This window comes from Hemitrygon akajei, chromosome 20, assembly GCF_048418815.1.
Source record: "Hemitrygon akajei chromosome 20, sHemAka1.3, whole genome shotgun sequence".
Classification (NCBI taxonomy): Eukaryota; Metazoa; Chordata; class Chondrichthyes; order Myliobatiformes; family Dasyatidae; genus Hemitrygon; species Hemitrygon akajei.
In genome coordinates, this window is record NC_133143.1 from 19,219,483 (window position 1) to 19,238,778 (window position 19,296).

Sequence of the window (19,296 nt, forward strand, 5' to 3'; positions counted from 1 at the left end):
TTCAAAGTAAATTTATCAAAGTACATATATGTCACCATATACAAAACAGAGGTTTATTTTCTTGTCGGCATTCACAGTAAATACCAAGAAACAAAATAAATAACAATAAATATCGAGAACATGAGATGAAGAGTTCTTAGGTTGTGGGAACAGTTCCGTATTGGGGTGAGTGAAGTTGAGTGCAGTTCTCCCCTCTATTCAGGAGCTTGACAGTGAAAGGGTAATAACTGTTCCTTAACATGATGGTGTGGGTCCTGAGGCTCCTGTACCTCCTTCCTGATAGCAGCAGTGTGAGGAGAGCATGTTTAAGATGTTGGGTATTCCTGATGATGGACTCTGCTTTCCTGCCACAGGGCTCATTGCTAGGGAGGACTTTATCCCCGGTGGACTGGGCTACATCCACTATTTTTTGTTGGTTTTTTCCATTCAAGGGCATTAGTGTTTCCATAACGGGCCTTGATGCTGCTGATCAATATTGCACATCTATAGAAGTTTGTCAGAGTTTTAGATGACATGCTGAATCTTCAATGTCTGAAATGTAACAGAAAAAGAAATAAAGTGGATTCCAGTTAACTGGGTCATTGGTTAATCAGGCAGCCATTTATTTGGGACATCTATTAAAGAACAAAAACTAAACTGAGAAAATATTTGGGACTTTATACTGCTTAATTGGGGTAGGAGACTGTCATTGAACGGGTTCTAACTAGCATCAATTGCATGCATTTGCCTGGCCATTAGACATTACACTGTGCTTAGAGAGATCATTTTCTAAATAGCATCAGTTGTGTGTGTGTTCAAAAAGCAGTGAATTTTTGTTACTGATAGTTGGTGAGAAATAAGCAGTAAGACAATTCAGAACTGTTTGCTCACCTTCGTTTCAAGCATTCAGGTTTGGAGATGCCAGGCAGCCAGGAGTGAAAATGAAACTATTTCACTACATCAACAAGTTAATCATCTTGAATGTTACAATGAAAATAAAAATTTGGAGGATGCTATTGTTGAATGCATTGTATGAAGGCAGTTGATTATCTTCACTGATTTAGTTCATTTACAGTCAATCAAAAGAACATAGCAGATTATTACACCATTTTATAGTACTATAGGTGTGTTTTTGGTGTTCTAATTTGTTTTTGTATTTCATTTAAATACATAAATTGTTTCTCAGTTTAATTATAGTTTAAAAAAAATCTTTTTACCTATTTCCATGAAACTTTGGCTAAATGGGCAGCTGCTTAATTGGGCCAAAAAGTACTGGTTGCAATGTGTCCCAATTAACTGGAATCCACTGTACTTCCATTTAAACAGTACTTTTCAAAACCCAGACATGATTCAAATTCTTAAGATCCAATGAAGTGCTTTTTAAGTGTAGCCTTTGTAGCATTTGTACAGGAGACATGGCAACTAATCTAGTAACAATAGGATGCTAGAGATGTGTGATAATAACAAGGTTATCTGCCTTTTTGTTTAGTGCTCCTTCTGACTAAACTGAGAGTCACCCACCCAATATCTCTTTGTGGCTTGGTTTGTTCAGTTACACTGCTCTAAAGCACCTTGGAAGATTTTAGCACACTGAAGATCTATATAAAGCAAGTTACTGGTAGGTTGTCAGAGGTAGGACCCCGGTCTTCTCTGGGAAAGGCCTGCATAGGGTGGATGTGGAGAGGTCGTTTCCCTTAGGAGCAGAGTCTAGAATCTGAGAGCACTATCTCTCTTTAGAAATGAAATGAGGAAGAATTCATTTTGCCAGAGAGTGGTAAACCTGTGGACATGGCTGATACAGAGGGCTATGGAGTCCAAGTAATTGGGTGTATATGAAGCAGAGGGTAATTAAAGGGTTAAGGGTTATGGGGAGAAGGCAGGGATATGGGGTTGAAAAGAAATCAGCCATGATTAAATAGCATGGAAGTTCTATTGGCCAAAGGCCCAATTCTGGTTCCATATCTTATGGTCTTAAAATACCATAGCATATTTTAGCATTTTTCAACCAGGAGGGTACCAGACTCCTATGTTCACATCTCATCTGAAAGATGGCACCTCCAAAAATATTTGTCAATGCAGTGCAAGGTTTTATCATCAAGCGTTGGGAGCAGAGCTCCAGTGATTCACAGCTAGCAATCAGAATGCAGATGGAAACTGTGGCACTTGTCATGAAGGGCAGGTGTGATTTGAGCTTTCTACAGCAACACTGTCTTCAATATGAAGCCATATCAGAATTTGAAATCTAGGCTCATATTTTTTATATTACAGAGCCCAGGACTTGTACACATTCAAGGCAGGTATGAATTTCCTGATGTGATGTCTGCCTCAACCTTCACATCCCTTTTGGCTTTTGCCTTGTTCCCATGATTGACAGGACTTTTTGTCAAACCATTGTTAATGCGTCCGTGATTGCAAGGTAAATACCCAAGATCAGATGGAATTGTTTTGTGAGCTAAGCTTTGATATTTGTATTGGGTGCCTCCTGTGCATATTAATTTTTGATATTTGCTGTTGGAGGAGTCAGCCATTACCACTCTAGAGGATATCTTATGTAAATAAAGAACAACATGTGATATGGTATGTACCATTTAGTACTGTAGAAGTGATAAAGGCACATCAGCACTGCTGATGGCTAAACGTATTTATCCATAGCAATAGCTCTGGAAGTAGTGGGGATTGTGTGCTGAGTCAGGTAGTTCTCCCATTGAAAGGATTTGAAATGGGGCAAAACTGATCTGAGTATATCTCTGATTACCTTTGACCTCCTCACTGCTGGACCAAGACTTGCTCATGCAGTAGCTGGTGTAGAATCATCAGCTCAGGTTAAAAGAAACCACGAGGTCACAAAACTGGTGTCTTCTACTCAGAACTGGAATGGAAGCTACATCCCAAAGTATCTACTAAAGAGGGAAAAAAGAGGGAAGGAATGAGAGAAGGATGAAGAAAGAAAGATGAAAGGGGGCAGAATGTCATAAGGTGGGCATTGGGAATGGACCCAAATGCAAGACACAGACATTGAAGTACTAGGGAAAGGACTAGGTGTGTCAAGAAAGCAAGTGGAAGAAGCGATGCTGGACAACAGACACAGGCCCTGGACAAGACTAGGATACAGGGCCTGGGCTAGAACTAGACTTGGAAAGCGGGACCTGGACAAGGAACTAGGAACTTGGAACTAGGGACTTGGAACCTGGACAAGGCCTCTGAGCCAGAGACTGGACAGGAACCCAGAACCTGGGTCTTGACTCAGGCTCGGTCTCCGGACCTAGGTGAGGACAAGACGTGGCAAGGCAACAGGACTGGACGTGGGGGCAGGACGCAGGACCCCTGGGCTAGATGAGGACATGAAGCTCAGACTTGGACTTGGGAGACAGGAACGCAGAACACAGAGCCAAGACCCCTCCTTGGGAACAGGACATAGGGCCGGGACTCATATACAGAACGCTGAACACAACAAGACTGTTCCCAACTCTAGGTAGCGGCAAGCAGCCAGCCCTACCCAGCGAAGGCGTGGACACAAAGAGACAGTTCCAAACAATGTAAGACAGTTCCTTAACTGGACACAGCAAGGCTCCAGTCTTGCTCCAGCAGTAGAACTTGATGGCAAGAATAGGTGAGGACACAGGCGGGGCTCCAGACACAGGTTACAGGGCAAGACTCCAGCCAAGGGCTACAGAAAGAAGGGGAAGGGAAGGGAACAGTCCAGCCTCAGGGTAACAGTAAAGATGGCCTGTCTTACCCAACAGAGGCAAGGGCAGGATACTGACAAGACAAACCAGCCCCCACAATTGAACCCAGGGCCACTTATATTCCCAGCCGCAAGACAAGAATCAGGTGCCTATGATTAAGCCCAACTGAAACAAGGGACAGTCAGAAGACCTGGAGTCCGAAGTCCACGGACCGGACTGTGAACCGGAACACAGACTTCACGGACCAGACCATGACACAGAAAAAGATAGGGGCACCGGCCTTTAATTTTAAGGAATCTATTCTTGATTATTTCTTCTATGGCTATACTTTAGAAGAGTCACAGTAACTATATGGCATCCATATTTAAGTTTGAGATGTGGGTGAAGTTGGCAATGCAATACTTACTGCCCCGGCAGATTCTCATTCCCGGTAGGATGACAAGAATAAGAATGCAGGATACTGAGGAGCAGAGCTCAAATGTAACTTGCAGTAGGAGAAAATAGAAGAGTTTTATGATGTGAAGAGATTTTGCACTCCAAGAGCAAGGTATGATGAGAAACAGATTGTTCAGAGTGACCTGCAGTTTCCATCTGTCTTCTTCCTTTTTTATCTTCTGAATTCAAGGTCAGGAGTCTGGGAGAAGGCACACATGTCAGCAATGTTTTCTCTGTTGTTGTGGACTGTTTTTCTTGTTCAACATGAATTCCATAGTCAGAAATCCTCGATTCTCATGATGTAAAAAAATACAGATGTAAGCAGGCAGGTCATTGAGTGGCTGATTTCAGGTTCTCTAAGGAACCAGTCATAGCCCATCAGGGATTTCTGGCGAAATTGAACATGTCCAGGCAAGATTCTGTGGTATAATGGGACTTGTAAAGCCCTCAGGCATTAACTAGAAGCTTTTGAAATGGAACAAGATGTTAATAGGGTAGACACTCACAGTTAGTAATTCAATAAAACTGCATACACTGGAAATCTTTTTATTTTAAATGAGTTTGGCAAGCCAGTAGATAAAATGACCATAAGACATAGAATCAAATTCAGCCCATTGTGTTTGCTCCACCATCTGATTATGGCTGATCTATTTCCCCTCTCAATCCCATTCTCCTGCCTTTTCCCCATAACCATTGGTACCTTACTAATCAAGAACCCATCAAACTGCACTTTAAATATATCCATAATATGGTCTCCACAGCTGACAATGGCAATGAATTCCACAGATTCACCGCCCTCTGTCTAAAGGAATTCCTCCTCATTGCTGTTCTAAAGAGACTTCTGTTCCTTCTATTTTGAGGTTGTGCCTTCTGGTCCTAGACACTCCTGCTACTGGAAACATCTTCTCCACTTCAACTTTATTTTGGTCTTTTAATACTTGGTACATTTCAGTAAGATTTCACTCCCCCCACCCCATTCTTGTAAACTCCAGTGACTACGGGCCCAGAGGCATCAAATTCTCCTCATATGTTATACTTTTCTTTCACAAGATCATTCTCGTAAATTTCCTTTGGCCCCTCTCCAATTCCAGCTCATGCTTTCTTAGATTTGGGGCCCAAAGCTGCTCACAATACCCAAAGTGTGGGCTGACCAATGCCTAATAAAGCCTGAACATTATGCCTTTTCTTTCATACTCTGGTCTTCTCAAAATGAATGCTAACATTGCATTTGTCTTCCTTACCACCGACTCATTCTGCAGTTATTCTTCCTGAACTAGAATTCCCAACTCCCTTTGCACCTTCAATTTCTAAATTTGCTCCCCAGCTTGAAGATAGTCTCTGCCTTTATTCCTTCTATCAAAGGACATGACCATGAACTTCCCTACGTTATATTACATCTGCCACTTCTTTGCCCATTCTCCTAATCTGTCAAGCTCTTCTGTAGACTCCCTGCTTCATCAATGCTACCTGTCCCCACACCTATCCACAAACGTGTCCTAAAAGCCACAAATTTTATCACCCAGATCAAAAATACATAATGCAAAAAGGAAATCATTCTGACGTTGGCCTATTTTATCTTGTGCCTCCAAGTGCTCTGAAACATCATCATTAACAATGGACTCTAGCATCCTGCCAACCACTGAAGTCAGGCTACTTGGCCTATAATATCCTGTCTTTTGCCTCCCTCCCTTCAGTGCAGTGACATTTGCAACTTTCTAGTCCTCTGGAACCATTCCAGTATCTAGTGATTCTTGAAAGGTCACTACTAATGACTCCACAATCTCTTCAGCTACCTCTTTGGTGTTGTCTATATGGCAGGCTGGTCCAGATATTTAATACACAAAGGGATCTGAGCTGCTTTATGAAATGGAACCATAACTGGCTGTGTGAAAGGAGGCAGAGTGTAGTGGCAGATGGGTGTTTTACTGACAGGAAATCTGTACTGTAGGGATTGGTACTAAGCCCTTTGTTGGTTGTAATATACACAGAATGATTTGGATGAAAATGTTGGGGTTATGATTACTGTGTTTACAGATGACACAAAGTGGTGGGGTTATAGAAAACAAAGAATATTGTTTAATGACACAGTGGGACATAGGTGAGTTGGAAAGTTGATCAGAGCAGAGGCAGATGGATGTTAGTTCATGTAATCCCGTTTAGAACATAAAACATTATAGTACAGTATCTGCCTTTTGGCCCATAATGGCCTGCAGCCTATATTAATCTATTCCACAATCAATCTAACCCTTCCCTCCTACACAGTCATAACCGTCCATTTTTCTTGCATCCATGTCCCTATTGTAACAGTCTTTGCTATCACCCCCCAGAGGTGCATTCTAGGCACTCTATCTATCCCTCTCAAATTGCTTCAAGTTTGCATCAAAGAAAAAAGCCCTAGCTTACTCAACCGTTCCACATAAGACATTTTCTCTAATCCAGCCAACAAGCTGATAAATTTCCACTGAACCCTTTCTAAAGCAACCAAACCCTTCCCATAATGTTGCAACCAGAACTCCAAGTGCAGTCTGAGCTGAGTTTTATAGAGCTCTAACATAACATTGCGGCTCCTGAACTCAATCTGGACCAATGAAGGTCAAGCATATGCCTTATAAACCACACTATTATCTTGTGTAGCAACTTCGAGGGATTAATGGACTTGGACCCCAAGGTCCCCTCTGTTCCTCTACACTGCTAAGAATGCTGCCATTGACCTTGCACTCAAGTTTGATCTTCTAAAGTTCACACTTTTCCAGATTGAACTGCATCCGCCACTTCTGCCCCCCACCTAACTCTATATCCTGTCTATATCTTGTTGTAACTTGCGACAGTCTTCTACACTATATACACCACCACCAAACTTTTTGTCACCTGCAAACTTACTAACACTCCCTTTCACTTCCTCATTCAAGTCATTTACTAAAAGTACGAAGTACAGGGATCCCAGAACATATTCCTTTGGAATGCCACTAGTCACCAGCCTCCAGGCAGAAAATGCTCCATCTACTACCACACCCTTCTGTGGGCAAGCCAATTCTGAATCCATACTGCTATGTTTCCATAGATCCCATGCCTCATGACTTCCTGAATGAGGGACCTTGTCAAATACCTTACTAAAATCTATATACACCACACCCACTGCTCTTCCTTCAGTTTATTTTGTCACCTTCTTACAACTTAGTTAGGCTTGTGAGACACAACCTGCCCTTCTCAAAACCATGCTGATGGCTATCCCTAATAAAACAATGCTCTCCATCACTGTTTGTTCACCAGTGATGTGAGACTAGCTGGTCCATAATTCCCAGGATTATTCATATTATTCTTCTTAAACAACAGAACATTTGTCATCTTCCAATTCTCTGGTACTACATCTATGGCCAGGCAGGACGCAAAGATCATCGTCAACGCCTGAACAATGTCTTCTTTCACTTCCCATAGTAACCAGGTGTGTATCTCTTTCATCCCTGGAGTTCTATCTATTCTAAATTTTTTCTTAAGCTCCAACACTATCTCTTTCTTAAGCTCAACATGCTCCAGCACATTAGCCTGGTCTACACTGCTCACATTCATTAAAATCCCTCTCCCTAGTGAACTCTGGAACAAAGTACTTATTAAGGACCTCCTCACCACCATCGCCTCCAGGATCTCCCCCTATATCCCTGAGTCTTTACAACCTTGCTCTGGTCATCCTCCTGTACTGTCAGTGTAGCTCATCTTGGGGTTTTCCTTAATCCTACTTGTGAAGGTCTTCTCATGTCCCTCTCTAGCTCTGCTATGTACCTTCTTAAGCTCTTTTATAGTTACCTTATAAATCTCAAGAGCCCTGTCTGATTTTTTCCTTCCTAAACCTTAAGTACATTTCTTTCTTTCTCTTAACTGAATGTTCCACCTCTTGTCAACCATAATTAATTTAACCTACATCCTACTTACCTTCTCACAGTGGGAGAAACATATCCAGAACCCCATGCAAGTGGTCCCTAAACAGCTTCCACATTTCTGCTGTGCATTTGCCTGAGAACATCTGTTCCCAGTTTATGCTCCAAAGCTCCTGCCTGCTACTGTCCTAATTAGCTCTCCACGAATTAAATAATAATAATAATAATAATAATAATAATAATATATTGTCCACTCCTATCCTTGTCCATGATCACTGTTTTGAAATACTCACCCACTGAGAGGTCTGTCACCTAGTATTGGATCCAGTATGGCTTCTCCACTAGTTGGTCTGTCCACATGTTCCCAGGAATCCTTCAAGGACACACCTAACAAACTCTGTTGCATCTAAACCTATTGAACTAAGGAAGTGACAATCAATTCAGAAAGTTGATGTCACCTAGGATACCAACACTTTTATTTTTGAACCTGTACTGTAAAGAAGGAAGTTCAGCTGGCTTACCTACAAGGTCTAATATTGACTAGTCCACTGTTAACAAGTTAAACATGGTAATAACAAACACAACAATAAATACAGTGACAAGTCCAAAACAATAGAAGTGGTGTAATGACAATAACAAAATAACCAAGAGAAGTAGAAGTAAGGGTCTGAGAATGTGGTAGCACTGCTGGGAAGGGAGTATGAAATAACTGATTGATTGCACTGGGGAAGAAACTGTTCTTGTATCTGGTCATTCAACCTTCCATATATTCCCCTAAAATGTAGAAGGGAGAAAATGGAATAGCCAGGGTGGTAGACATCCTTGGCGATACTATTATTTTTCCAGACACAGCCAGGTGCATAATGTTAAGAGCTTGCGGCTTTTGTGTTTGTAAGGAACTCTGCATCCTTGATCATACTGTAGATTTCTGTTGTAAACTTATTGGAAGCTCAAGACTATTTTTTACCTTTTTTTTTAATCCTCACCTGATCCCAGATGGTTGTGCATCTTGTTGAAGAAGCAAAGAACTCCATAACACAGTCTGAAAACTCCTTGACTTCTTCCTGAGCAACTGACTTCTCCAAGCTACTCACCTTTAAAACTTCTTTAATTATAGGCTTGTTCATGAGTGTGGATATTACAGACAAGGCCTGACTTTTACTTCCTCCCCCATCTGCTTCTGAATTGAGGAGGCAAGTTGAGGTAAGCACGTTTAAAAGGGTTTGGATCAGAATTAGCCCAGTATGAATCAGGTTTGCTGATTCCAGCTGCTGCAGAAAATTTATGACATTAAACAAGTTTTAGGAAGTAATTTGGAAAATGTGTACCTTGGGTGGTAGATGGTTGGGTTGAGATGTTCTCTGAGCTTCGCAATTTACTTGCAAGTGTTTGTCACTGTATGAGGAGACATCATTGGTGCGCTGTTAATTGTCAGACCATAAGATATAGGAGCAGGAGTAGGCCATTTGGCCCAGCGAGTATGCTCCACCATTCAGTCACGGGCTGATCCAATTCTTCCAGTCACCCCCACTCCCCTGCCTTCTCTCCATACCCTTTGATGCCCTGGCTAATCAAGAACCTATCTACCTCTGCCTTAAATGCATCCAATGACTTGGCCTCCACAGCCACTCGTGGCAACAAATTCCACAGATTTACCACCCTCTGCCTAATTTCTCTGCACCTCTGTTCTAAATGGACATCCTTCAATCCTGAACTTGTGCCCTCTTGATCTAGACTCCTCTACCATGGGAAATGACTTTGCCATATCTAATCTGTTCAGGCCTTTTAACATTCAGAATGTTTCAATGAGATCCCCCTCATTCTCCTGAACTCCAAGGAATACAGCCCAAGAGCTGCCAGACATTCCCTTATGGTGACCCTTTCATTCCTGGAATCATTCTCATGAGTCTTCTCTCAACCCTCTCCAATTTCAGTATATCCTTACTAAATTAAGGAGCCCAAAACTGCACTCAATACTCCAAGTGTGGTCTCATGAGTGCCTTATAGAGCCTCAACATCACATCCCTGCTCTTATATTCTATACCTATATAAATGAATGCCAATATTGCATCTGCCTTCTTTACCACCGAGTCGGTGGCTAACCTGGATCCTAACCTTTAGGGTATCCTGCACAATGACTCCCAAGTCCCTTTGCATCTCTGCATTTTGAATTCTCTCCCTATTTAAATAATCGTCTGCCCATTTATTTCTTCCACCAAAATGCATGACCATACACTTTCCAACATTGTATTTCATTTGCTGCTTCTTTGCCCATTCCCCTAAACTATCTAAGTCTCTCTGCAGGGTCTCTGTTTCCTCAACACTACCCACTTCTCCACCTATCTTTGTATCATTGGCAAATTTAGCCACAAATCCATTAATACTGTAGTCCAAATCATTGACATACATTGTGAAAAGCAGTGGTCCCAACACTGACCCCTGTGGAACTCCACTGGGAACAGGCAGCCAGCCAGGATAGGATCCCTTTATTCCCTCTCTCTGTTTTCTGCTGATCAGCCAATGCTCCATTCATGCTAGTAACTTCCCTGTAATTCCATGGGATCGTATCTTGCTAAGCAGCCTCATGTGTGGCTCCTTGTCAAAGGCCTTCTGAAAATCCAAGTACAGCATGTCTACTGCATCTCCTTTGTCTACCCTGCTTGTAATTTCCTCAAAAAATTGCAGCAGGTTAGTAAGGAAGGATTTTCCTTTCAGGAAACCATGCTAGCTTTGCCCTATCTTGTCATGTTCCTCCAGGTACTCTGTAATCTCATCCTTAACAATTGATTCCAACAACTTCCCAACCACTGATGTCAGACTAACAGGTCTATAGTTTCCTTTCTACTGCCTCCCACCCTTCTTAAATAGCGGAGTAACATTTGCAATTTTCCAGTCATCTGGTACAATGCCAGAATCTATCAATTCTTGAAAGATCATCATTAATGCCTCTGCAATCTCCTGCTAGTGCTACTTCCTTCAGAACCTAAGGGTGCAATCCATTAGGTCCAGGAGATTTATCCACTCTCAGACCATTAAGCTTCCTGAGCACCTTCTCAGTCGTAATTTTCACTGCTCATGCTTCACTTACCTGACACTCTTAAATGTCTGGTATACTGCAGATGTCTTCCACTGTGAAGACTGATGCAAAATACACATTCAGTTCCTCTGCCATCTCTGCATCTCTCATTACAATATCTACCAGAATTATTTTCTATTGGTCCTATATTTACATTCAACTTTCTTTTACCCTTTATATACTTAAAAAAAAGCTTTTAGTGTCTTCTTTGTTATTAGTCACCAGCTTCCTTTCATAATTCATCTTTTCCTTCCCAATGACCTTCTTAGTTTCCTTCTGCACATTTTTAATAGCTTCCCAATTCTCTATCTTCCCACTAGCTTTGAATTCCTTGTATGCCCTCTCTTTTGCTTTTACTTTGGCTCTGACTCCACTTGTCAGCCATGATAGTGTCCTTCTTCCATTCGAAAATTTCTTATTTGGAATATATCTGTCTTGCATTTCCCTCATTTTTTGCAGAAACTCCAGCCATTGCTTCTCTGCTGTGCTTCCTGCTAGTGTCCCTTTCCAGTCAACTTTGGCCAGTTCCCCTCTCATGACATTGTAATTACCTTTACTCCACTGAAATACCAACAAATTTAGCTTCTCCTTCTCAAATTTCAAAGTGCACTTGATCATATTGTGATTGCTGTTCCCTAAAGGTTCCTTAACCTTAAACTCTCTTATCACCTCTGGATCATTACATATCACCCAATCCAGTACAGCCAATCCCTAGTGGGCTCAACAACAAGCTGTTCTAAAAAGCCATCCCTTAGACATTCTACAAATTCTCTCTCCTGAGGTCCAGTACTGGTCTGGTTTTCCCAATCCACTTCATGTTAAAATCCCCAATGATTATCATGACATTGCCCTTCTGACACGCCTTTTCTATCCCCTACTGTAATTTGTAATCCACATTCCGGCTGCTGTTTGGAGGCCTGTATACAACTGCCATTAGGGTCATTTTACCCTTGCCATTTCTTAACTCAACCCATAGAGACTCTACACCTTCTGATCCTATGTCACCTCTTTCCAATGATTTAATATTATTTCTTATTTACAGGGCCACACCACCCCCTTTGCCTACTAACCTATCTTTCTGATACACCGTATATCCTTGGACGTTCAGCTCCCAATGGCAGCCATCCTTTAGCCAAGTTTCAGAGATGGCCACAACGTCATACTTGCCAATCTGTAGCTGAATTTCAAGATCGTTCATTTTATTTCTTATGCTGCGTGCATTCAGATATAGCACTTGCAGTCCAGTACTTGTTGCTTTCTGTTTTAACTGTCCTGTAACTCATCCCACTGGCTGTGATTATGCTTCATCTCCTGCCTGTTCTTTCTATCATCTCTGTTGCGTGCTATCTTTGATTTATTTCTGTTTCCCCCTTCCTCAGCCCTATTACTCCAGTTCCCACTCCCTGACAAATTAGTTTAAACCCTCCCTAACAGCTGTATTAAACCTGCCTGCTAGGATATTGGATCCCTATGGGTTCAGGTGTAACCCATCCTATTTGTACAGGTTGTACCTCCCCCAGAAGAGGCTCCAATGATCCAGGAATCTGATGCCCTGCCACTTCACCAGTCTCTCAGCCATGCATTAATATGCCTGATCATGCTATTCTTGCACTCGTCTACACTTGGCACAGGCAGCAATCCTGAGATTACTACCCTGGAGGTCCTGATTTTCAGCTTCCTACCCAACTCTCTGAATTCTCTCTTCAGGACCTCCTCCCTTTTTCTACCTATGTCATTGGTACCAAAGTGTAACAAGACTTCTGGCTGTTCACTCTCTCCCTTCAGAATACTCTGCACCTGATCCGAGACTTCCCGTACCCTGGCACCTGGGAGGCAACACACCATGTGGGTATCTCTATTAAGCTCACAGAACCTCCTGTCTGTTCCCCTCACTGTGGAATCTCCTATGAATACCGCATTCCTCATCTCCTTCTCTCCTTCTGCACCATGGAACCAGGCTCAGTGCCAGAGACCCGATCGCCATGGTCATCCTCTATCAGGTCACCTGTTGTGGGTAAAGGCAGAGCATTTGGAGGACACACCACCATTACCAGCACACTGATGATGTCTCCGCAAATGATGACAAAACATTTGCAAGTGAAGTGCCAAGATCAGAGAACAACTCAGCCCAACTAAATGAGTTTTAATTATCTGGAACAAGATGCCAGTGGAGGTGGTGGGGGATATGAGTAGTAACAGCATTTAATATTCATATAGAATGAGCAGAGTGTAGACAGGTATGGAATGTATACAGGTAAACGGGATTAGTATAGACATGATAGCTGACATAGAGGCAATGGCCTAAAGAGTCTGTTTTATGCTGTACAACTCTGTGACTGTACAAAATCCCTATTAATGTCTCTAGATCTTAATCTCTGATTTCTTCAGTAAACCTCCTGCAGCAGAGGCTAACATCAAAGAAAGCTGCACTGGCCATTTATGTCTTCTGTGTCACAGTGAGTTATTAACTCACTTCCCTGCCGTCGCCTTTCAGTACCAAACTGCAATTCTTTTTAGTGTTGTTGGGTCAATGTATTTTGTGCTCTCCAATCAAGTGTTCTATAAGCCATTGCTCTCTGCATTCACTCCCCATGAGTCTGCATCCTGTGTACATGGGATGGTGGACTCCTGCTGCAAAGGCTGGCATATTACTGTACTGTGAGCTTTATACGTTTAAATGATCCTTTCTTTCTCCGCCTTCCTCTTTTCTGTTCTTTTTCATTAACTCACTGTCTACTTTCTCTCTCTCTCTCTCACTTTTGCTTTCTTCCTTTCTCTTCCTTCCTTCCTTTCTTCTATTAATTGGGACACACAACTCAATACAAGAGAGAACAACTTTGCCAAGTTGTTATTTTAAGGAAGCAGCGAGAGTGCCCTGTTGCATAAGTAGTTTCCATTAATAATATTTAGTTCCAGAATTGTCTTCAGAGTCATTTAAATCCAGTCAAAACTTCTGGTTTTCTTTACAGCAGCCAGGCCTTGCTTTAGTTCTGGTATGTCATGTTTGAACTATCTGGATCACTCTGTTAAAATATGTTCTACTAAGCTGTTCAGAACACAGTGTTTACGTTATTGGCCTGTTACTTTATGTGCTCATATTAAATGTGGAGTGAAGGCTTTACTGAAAATATGTATTACAATACAACCTTTGAAGGAAAAGTTCAGTAACATGCTTATTTCCACGTTTGTCATCCTAAAATTCTCCTTCTTTCTCCTTAAAGTTATTCCCACTGGATCTGGTCAGAGACCAGCTAGTAAATGAAAACCTCAGCATTCTGCAAGGAACAATTGCCCTCCCACCACCAGGTGGCATTCACCACCCCAGCATTACTGTCACCTCAAATATTACTGCAGGTGTGAAAATAAACACTATTTAATCAGCAGAGTGCTTTCAATTTATTATAGAATGTGCTGACCTACAAATACTTAATTAGGAACCAACATATCTTATTAGTTTATTAAATTTGTCACAATCCTTTTTGATTTAAAGGAACACTCTTTAATTGAAAAACACATTATCATTCCACTTTATTCATTTGAGAGTTAAGTGGGTAATTTTTGTAAGGCAGGATTTATTGCAGAAATATTTTTACACCTGAATAATTTGCTTGTCTGCTAGTCCACGAAGAGTGAACCATGTAATTTGGACTAATTTCTCGGGTAGACAAAACAACAGAGACTGCAGCATATTCTGAGGAGAAAAGCAAATATTTCATGGTTTTTTTTTGCAGGTGCCAACCTCTAAATAATTAAACACAATTTAATTTCAGAGTGTTAGTATGGGTTTTAACCGTGTGATTGTATCATATACAAAACTATTGTATCATATAAGCCATAGACTTAAAACTGCAAGAACACCTTGGAGAAACTGTAATGAAATATCCTACTATACTATAGTAGAAGAACTAAGTCTTGTTGGATGAGACTGCATTACAGAAGCTTTGTTAAGACATTATAAGACTGATTTTCAGACCCATGATCCATTTAGAGTGCTCAACCTGGGGGTCAAAGTTTATAGAATATATCTGAAATCCCCAGGTTTCCTTGGCTGCATAAGTCTAGGGAAAACACACTCCAGTCCCGCCAAACTTGTAAGATTGAACTGCTCTGCCGCCCCAAACCCCAGTTTGTGTGGATGCTGTATAATTTGCTACCCTGTTACAAATTAGTGCCACGAAATAACAGACAGCACACTGCAAACAATTAAAGGAATTATATTTATGAATTTTAACTTAACTGAAGGGTTAGTTAAAAAAAACAAAAAGAAAAGGGGCCATTTTAATTTAACAGTCAAATGTGCACAAGTTGGAGCTCATCTTGAACTTCTCTGTCACTCAAACGCTGGGCCCTCGGTCTGCGTGCACACACCACCTTCCGAACGTCGCTCGCAATTCATCTTGAACAAACAGGTCTCCCACTGGGTCGTATCCTATGACAGGTTCTCCCCAGTGTCTTCTCTTTTCAACTCCCGATGAATAAAAAAATACCTGAAGCCCAACCTTAGTGTCCCTCACCAAAAAGACCTCCCACTAATTGGATGGCACATTCCATATTATCCCTCATCTTCAACAGTAACCCGAACAGGCTGTAAGCAGAACAGACTGCTCTTACAGAGCAGTAAAGATGTGAACTTGGGCAGCACATATTATATTTACAAAGTTTAAATTTCTATGATGTAAGAAAACACACCATTTTGTAGTTTTATAGTAAACAAACTTTCTGGTCAGACAGTACATATCCTCAGGGTTTTTGATAGAATTTTCAACCACAGGTTTGCACTGGAGTTGTGGGTTATTGTCCACAGGAGAAAGTGACCAGGTTCTTCAGCCTGTCACTATGGGAGCCAGTGAGTTGAAGACGGTGCAAGACATAAGGTGGAACTTGGAACAAGAAATAAATCCATGTCAAAGCAAGAATGAACATTTTGCTCAGAAAATCACAGGCATTGACTATTTCTCTGGCAAAATATAGCAGTTTGAAGTTAAGTATGTAGATATGTGCCTGGGTGGAAGGTATGGAGATCCTGAGATGCCCAGTCATCGAGATCCCCCTCTCGGCCTCACCAGTGTAGTCCAAAGGAAAGCTTATGAAGCAATACTTTTGGCACCAGCCGGGCTGCAGGAGCTGTTAGAAGGATGTTCAATGATGTCCAGCCTCCTTAGGGCCTCCACTCTGGACTTGCTGTCTGGGTTTACTCCCGTAGTCTTCATCTCTCCTGAGGCTGCCCACAAGGCAGTGCGGCTATTTACCCATAGCTGGGGATCTGGCTCATGAGAACTAGGGCGTGTCCACACACCGGTGGGCCTTAGTGCTACGTGTGCAGGGTTCAGACCTCCTCCCCGTCCTCTGTAGTTCAGCCTGGGTCCGTAAGGAGTACAGCTTCTGTGTGTGGCCAGCGAAGAGGCACTATGTGAGGCTTGCTGTTGGAGAGGCTATGTACTGGCAGGGAAAGGCTTACACATTCGGCTCTCCTTTTCGCAAGACTGCTAGCCAGTGGTGAAAGTGAGAGTGACAAGCACTACCCACTACCCTACCACACTAGATGCATCACTGTCCACCACACTGCAGCAGAAATATTTAATCAGTATTTCAGTCACATCACCAACTTAACTGGTTCTCAAAATTCAAAAGAGTTCAAAAAACTATTAAAATTAAACATACTTTTAAAATATTGATGTATTTACTTTAATATTTAAACACTTTAAAACTCTGGAAAATATTTTAAAACAATTAAGTACAATTAAGTTCAATAATTCATTCAAAAATATTATCTAAAATTTATCCCTCTCCCTTGCAGCTGTTTCCCTCCATTGAACTGAATATGGTAGTTGAACCTGCAATAGAGGCAACTAGTGAAAGGAATTCTCAGTATAACTGCTGCAAAGCTGCAACAAGTTAAGTGCTTTTCCAGTGGGGCCCCAACAGCAAACCTGTGTTGGACACAGCTGGAGTAACATCGGTAATGACCTGTCAATAGATTCAGCACTTCCACTTACAATCACACTTATGCTGGAGTCCCGAGATTCCCGAGAGTGAGCATACAGCAGAAAGTTACAGGCATTTTTCATGAAAATCTATGCCATAATATTTTATGTACAATAAACTGAGCAGTGCATCTGTTGTGACTGGCATGAATGCAACGTCTAGATCTTTTTTGTCCAATCTATGGAGTGATTTTCAGCTAAGTCCCTCTGATTGCATCGCTGGACAAAAGTAGAGATTCTGGTTTGCTGTCAGTATTGCAAGTGGTTATTTGAAGGAGAGAAACCCAGATACCAGGAGCTGGTAGACAAATGCCAGAGGCAGGGGTGGAGGGCACGATGTGAGCCCGTGGAGGTGGGGTGTAGAGGTTTTGCTGGTCGCTCACTATGCAGAATCTACTCTTTCCTTTTCATTATGGCAGCTGCAAAGAAAAGAGCCAATAGGACCGTCACAGAGGCTGCTGAGTGAGCCTCCAGATGGCTTTGGATTGCGAGGTGCGACCTTTGGACCAATGCAGCTGGGACGCAAGCCAGGTCCAGACCAACCCTGGCTGTGCCGCTTGGGCAAGAGTGTCTGATGTTGAAAGACCCAACACGCCCGATGACCCCAGGTCACATCACTGATGATGTGTTCCAGCGCATCCTAAAATGTATCTCAGCATCGGAGCACATTAAAGAAGACCAGACTGTCTGCACTGAAACCCTGAGCAAGGTCACACCAAACCAAAAGAAAGCAAACCCCAGGTATTGCCTGGACCCCCATCATATTGCAAACCCAAATTCACATTATTAATGGTATTTACTTTTGAAGGCTTTGTTTTGTGCTAAGGCCAGCTTTAAGCTTTCTTATACTAATTGCTGTTGTACAGAGCATTTTGGTTTATTTCCTGATGAATACCCAGAAGTGTTTTACATTGGACGAGTGCTAACTGGCATTCACCGGCATCTGAAGCTGCAAACTTCCACAGAATTGGTGAATAGTATGAGCTGTTGACCAACTTGCTTGCAGGTAGTTCATTTAAGTGAGGGGCAGGTGGGGTTAACTTCTTACTGTGAAGAAACACACAGCTGTTACTCTATTGGACTGAATCAGTGGTACAGTACCCAGGTAATCTGTCTCTCTGTTCCCAACACCCCTACTTGCTCTCTCCAGGATTGTAAAGTGCTCATATTTACTGCACATGGCTTCCCTGTCATGGGGAAAGAAGATTAATTAAAGAGGCTTCTGGCTTGCCTCACATCCTTCATCCATTATTCCTTTGCCCTTATTGTAGAATGCTTTACATTCCCTAAAGCACCATCATCACAGTAGTTGCTGATCTACATGGACCAAATTCATAATATTGATGAAGTTTACCATGGCAGGCTTTCTTTTGGCTAAGTGTTGGCTTCCTTGTATTAAATATTGTTGCTCTGAACATTTGTTTCATTTTCAATGGAAACCCCAAATGTTGACTCAAATACTCAGTGGCATTTATGACTGCTGCAGTTAAATTAATTGTAGATTAATTCACCTACAATCTACACAATGTGGATGAATTCAATGCATCAGGCAATATGATGATCTAGGGACTAAGGTGGTCTTGGTGACATTTAAAAATTTCTGTCTTTGCTTTCAAGTCCCAAATGGGCTTTATCCTTTGCTATCTCTGTAACCTTTTTCATCTCTAGAACATTTTGTCCAGCTGCCACACCTTGTCCATCTTCAATTTCCTTGGTCTTACCATTAACACCTGAGCATTCAGCCATCTAGGGTTTAAGCTCTAGGATTCCCAACCCCCAGCCATTTCTGTGGGCTACTAAAAATATTTTGTCCAGTGGCCTGCCTTTGCACCCTTTTCATAATCATTTATATATAAAATGGACAGAAACCTTTTAACTCATCAATCCTATGCCAGTCCTCAAGTTAGCCCCATCAGTCCTATTGCCCCTATCAACCTATTCCCTCTTACATATTCATTAACTCTCCACAGTTTCTCCTGCCACTACCTCAGTCTCACAGTCAGCATATGGAACTAATTGCCTGAAAGAAGCTAGTGATATATTAACCAGAGGACTTTAATCAATAAGCATGCCACTCTGACATTCCCAGCAGACACTTCTGCCAACTTTTCTCTATTGGTGACAAGGTTCAAAAGGAGTACAAGCTGATTTAATCCAAGGTTCTGTCAGTTTCACATTCCTTTTGAGGAGATAAAATTCTTGAGGAAAAATGCTTTTACAGGAAAATGTAAACCCAAGTTTGAATACTGATAATCTCCTCTTTG

At 41.9% G+C, this 19,296-nt stretch overlaps 1 long non-coding RNA gene across 1 annotated transcript; it reads left to right on the forward strand.

Annotated features, from left to right (window-relative positions):
- Positions 1–2,297: 2,297 nt before the first annotated feature.
- Positions 2,298–14,397, forward strand: LOC140713956 (uncharacterized). The gene is made up of 3 exons (XR_012095780.1): positions 2,298–2,395; positions 9,090–9,175; positions 14,270–14,397. It is a non-coding gene; the product is annotated as an uncharacterized lncRNA (long non-coding RNA).
- The last annotated feature ends 4,899 nt before the right edge of the window (positions 14,398–19,296 follow it).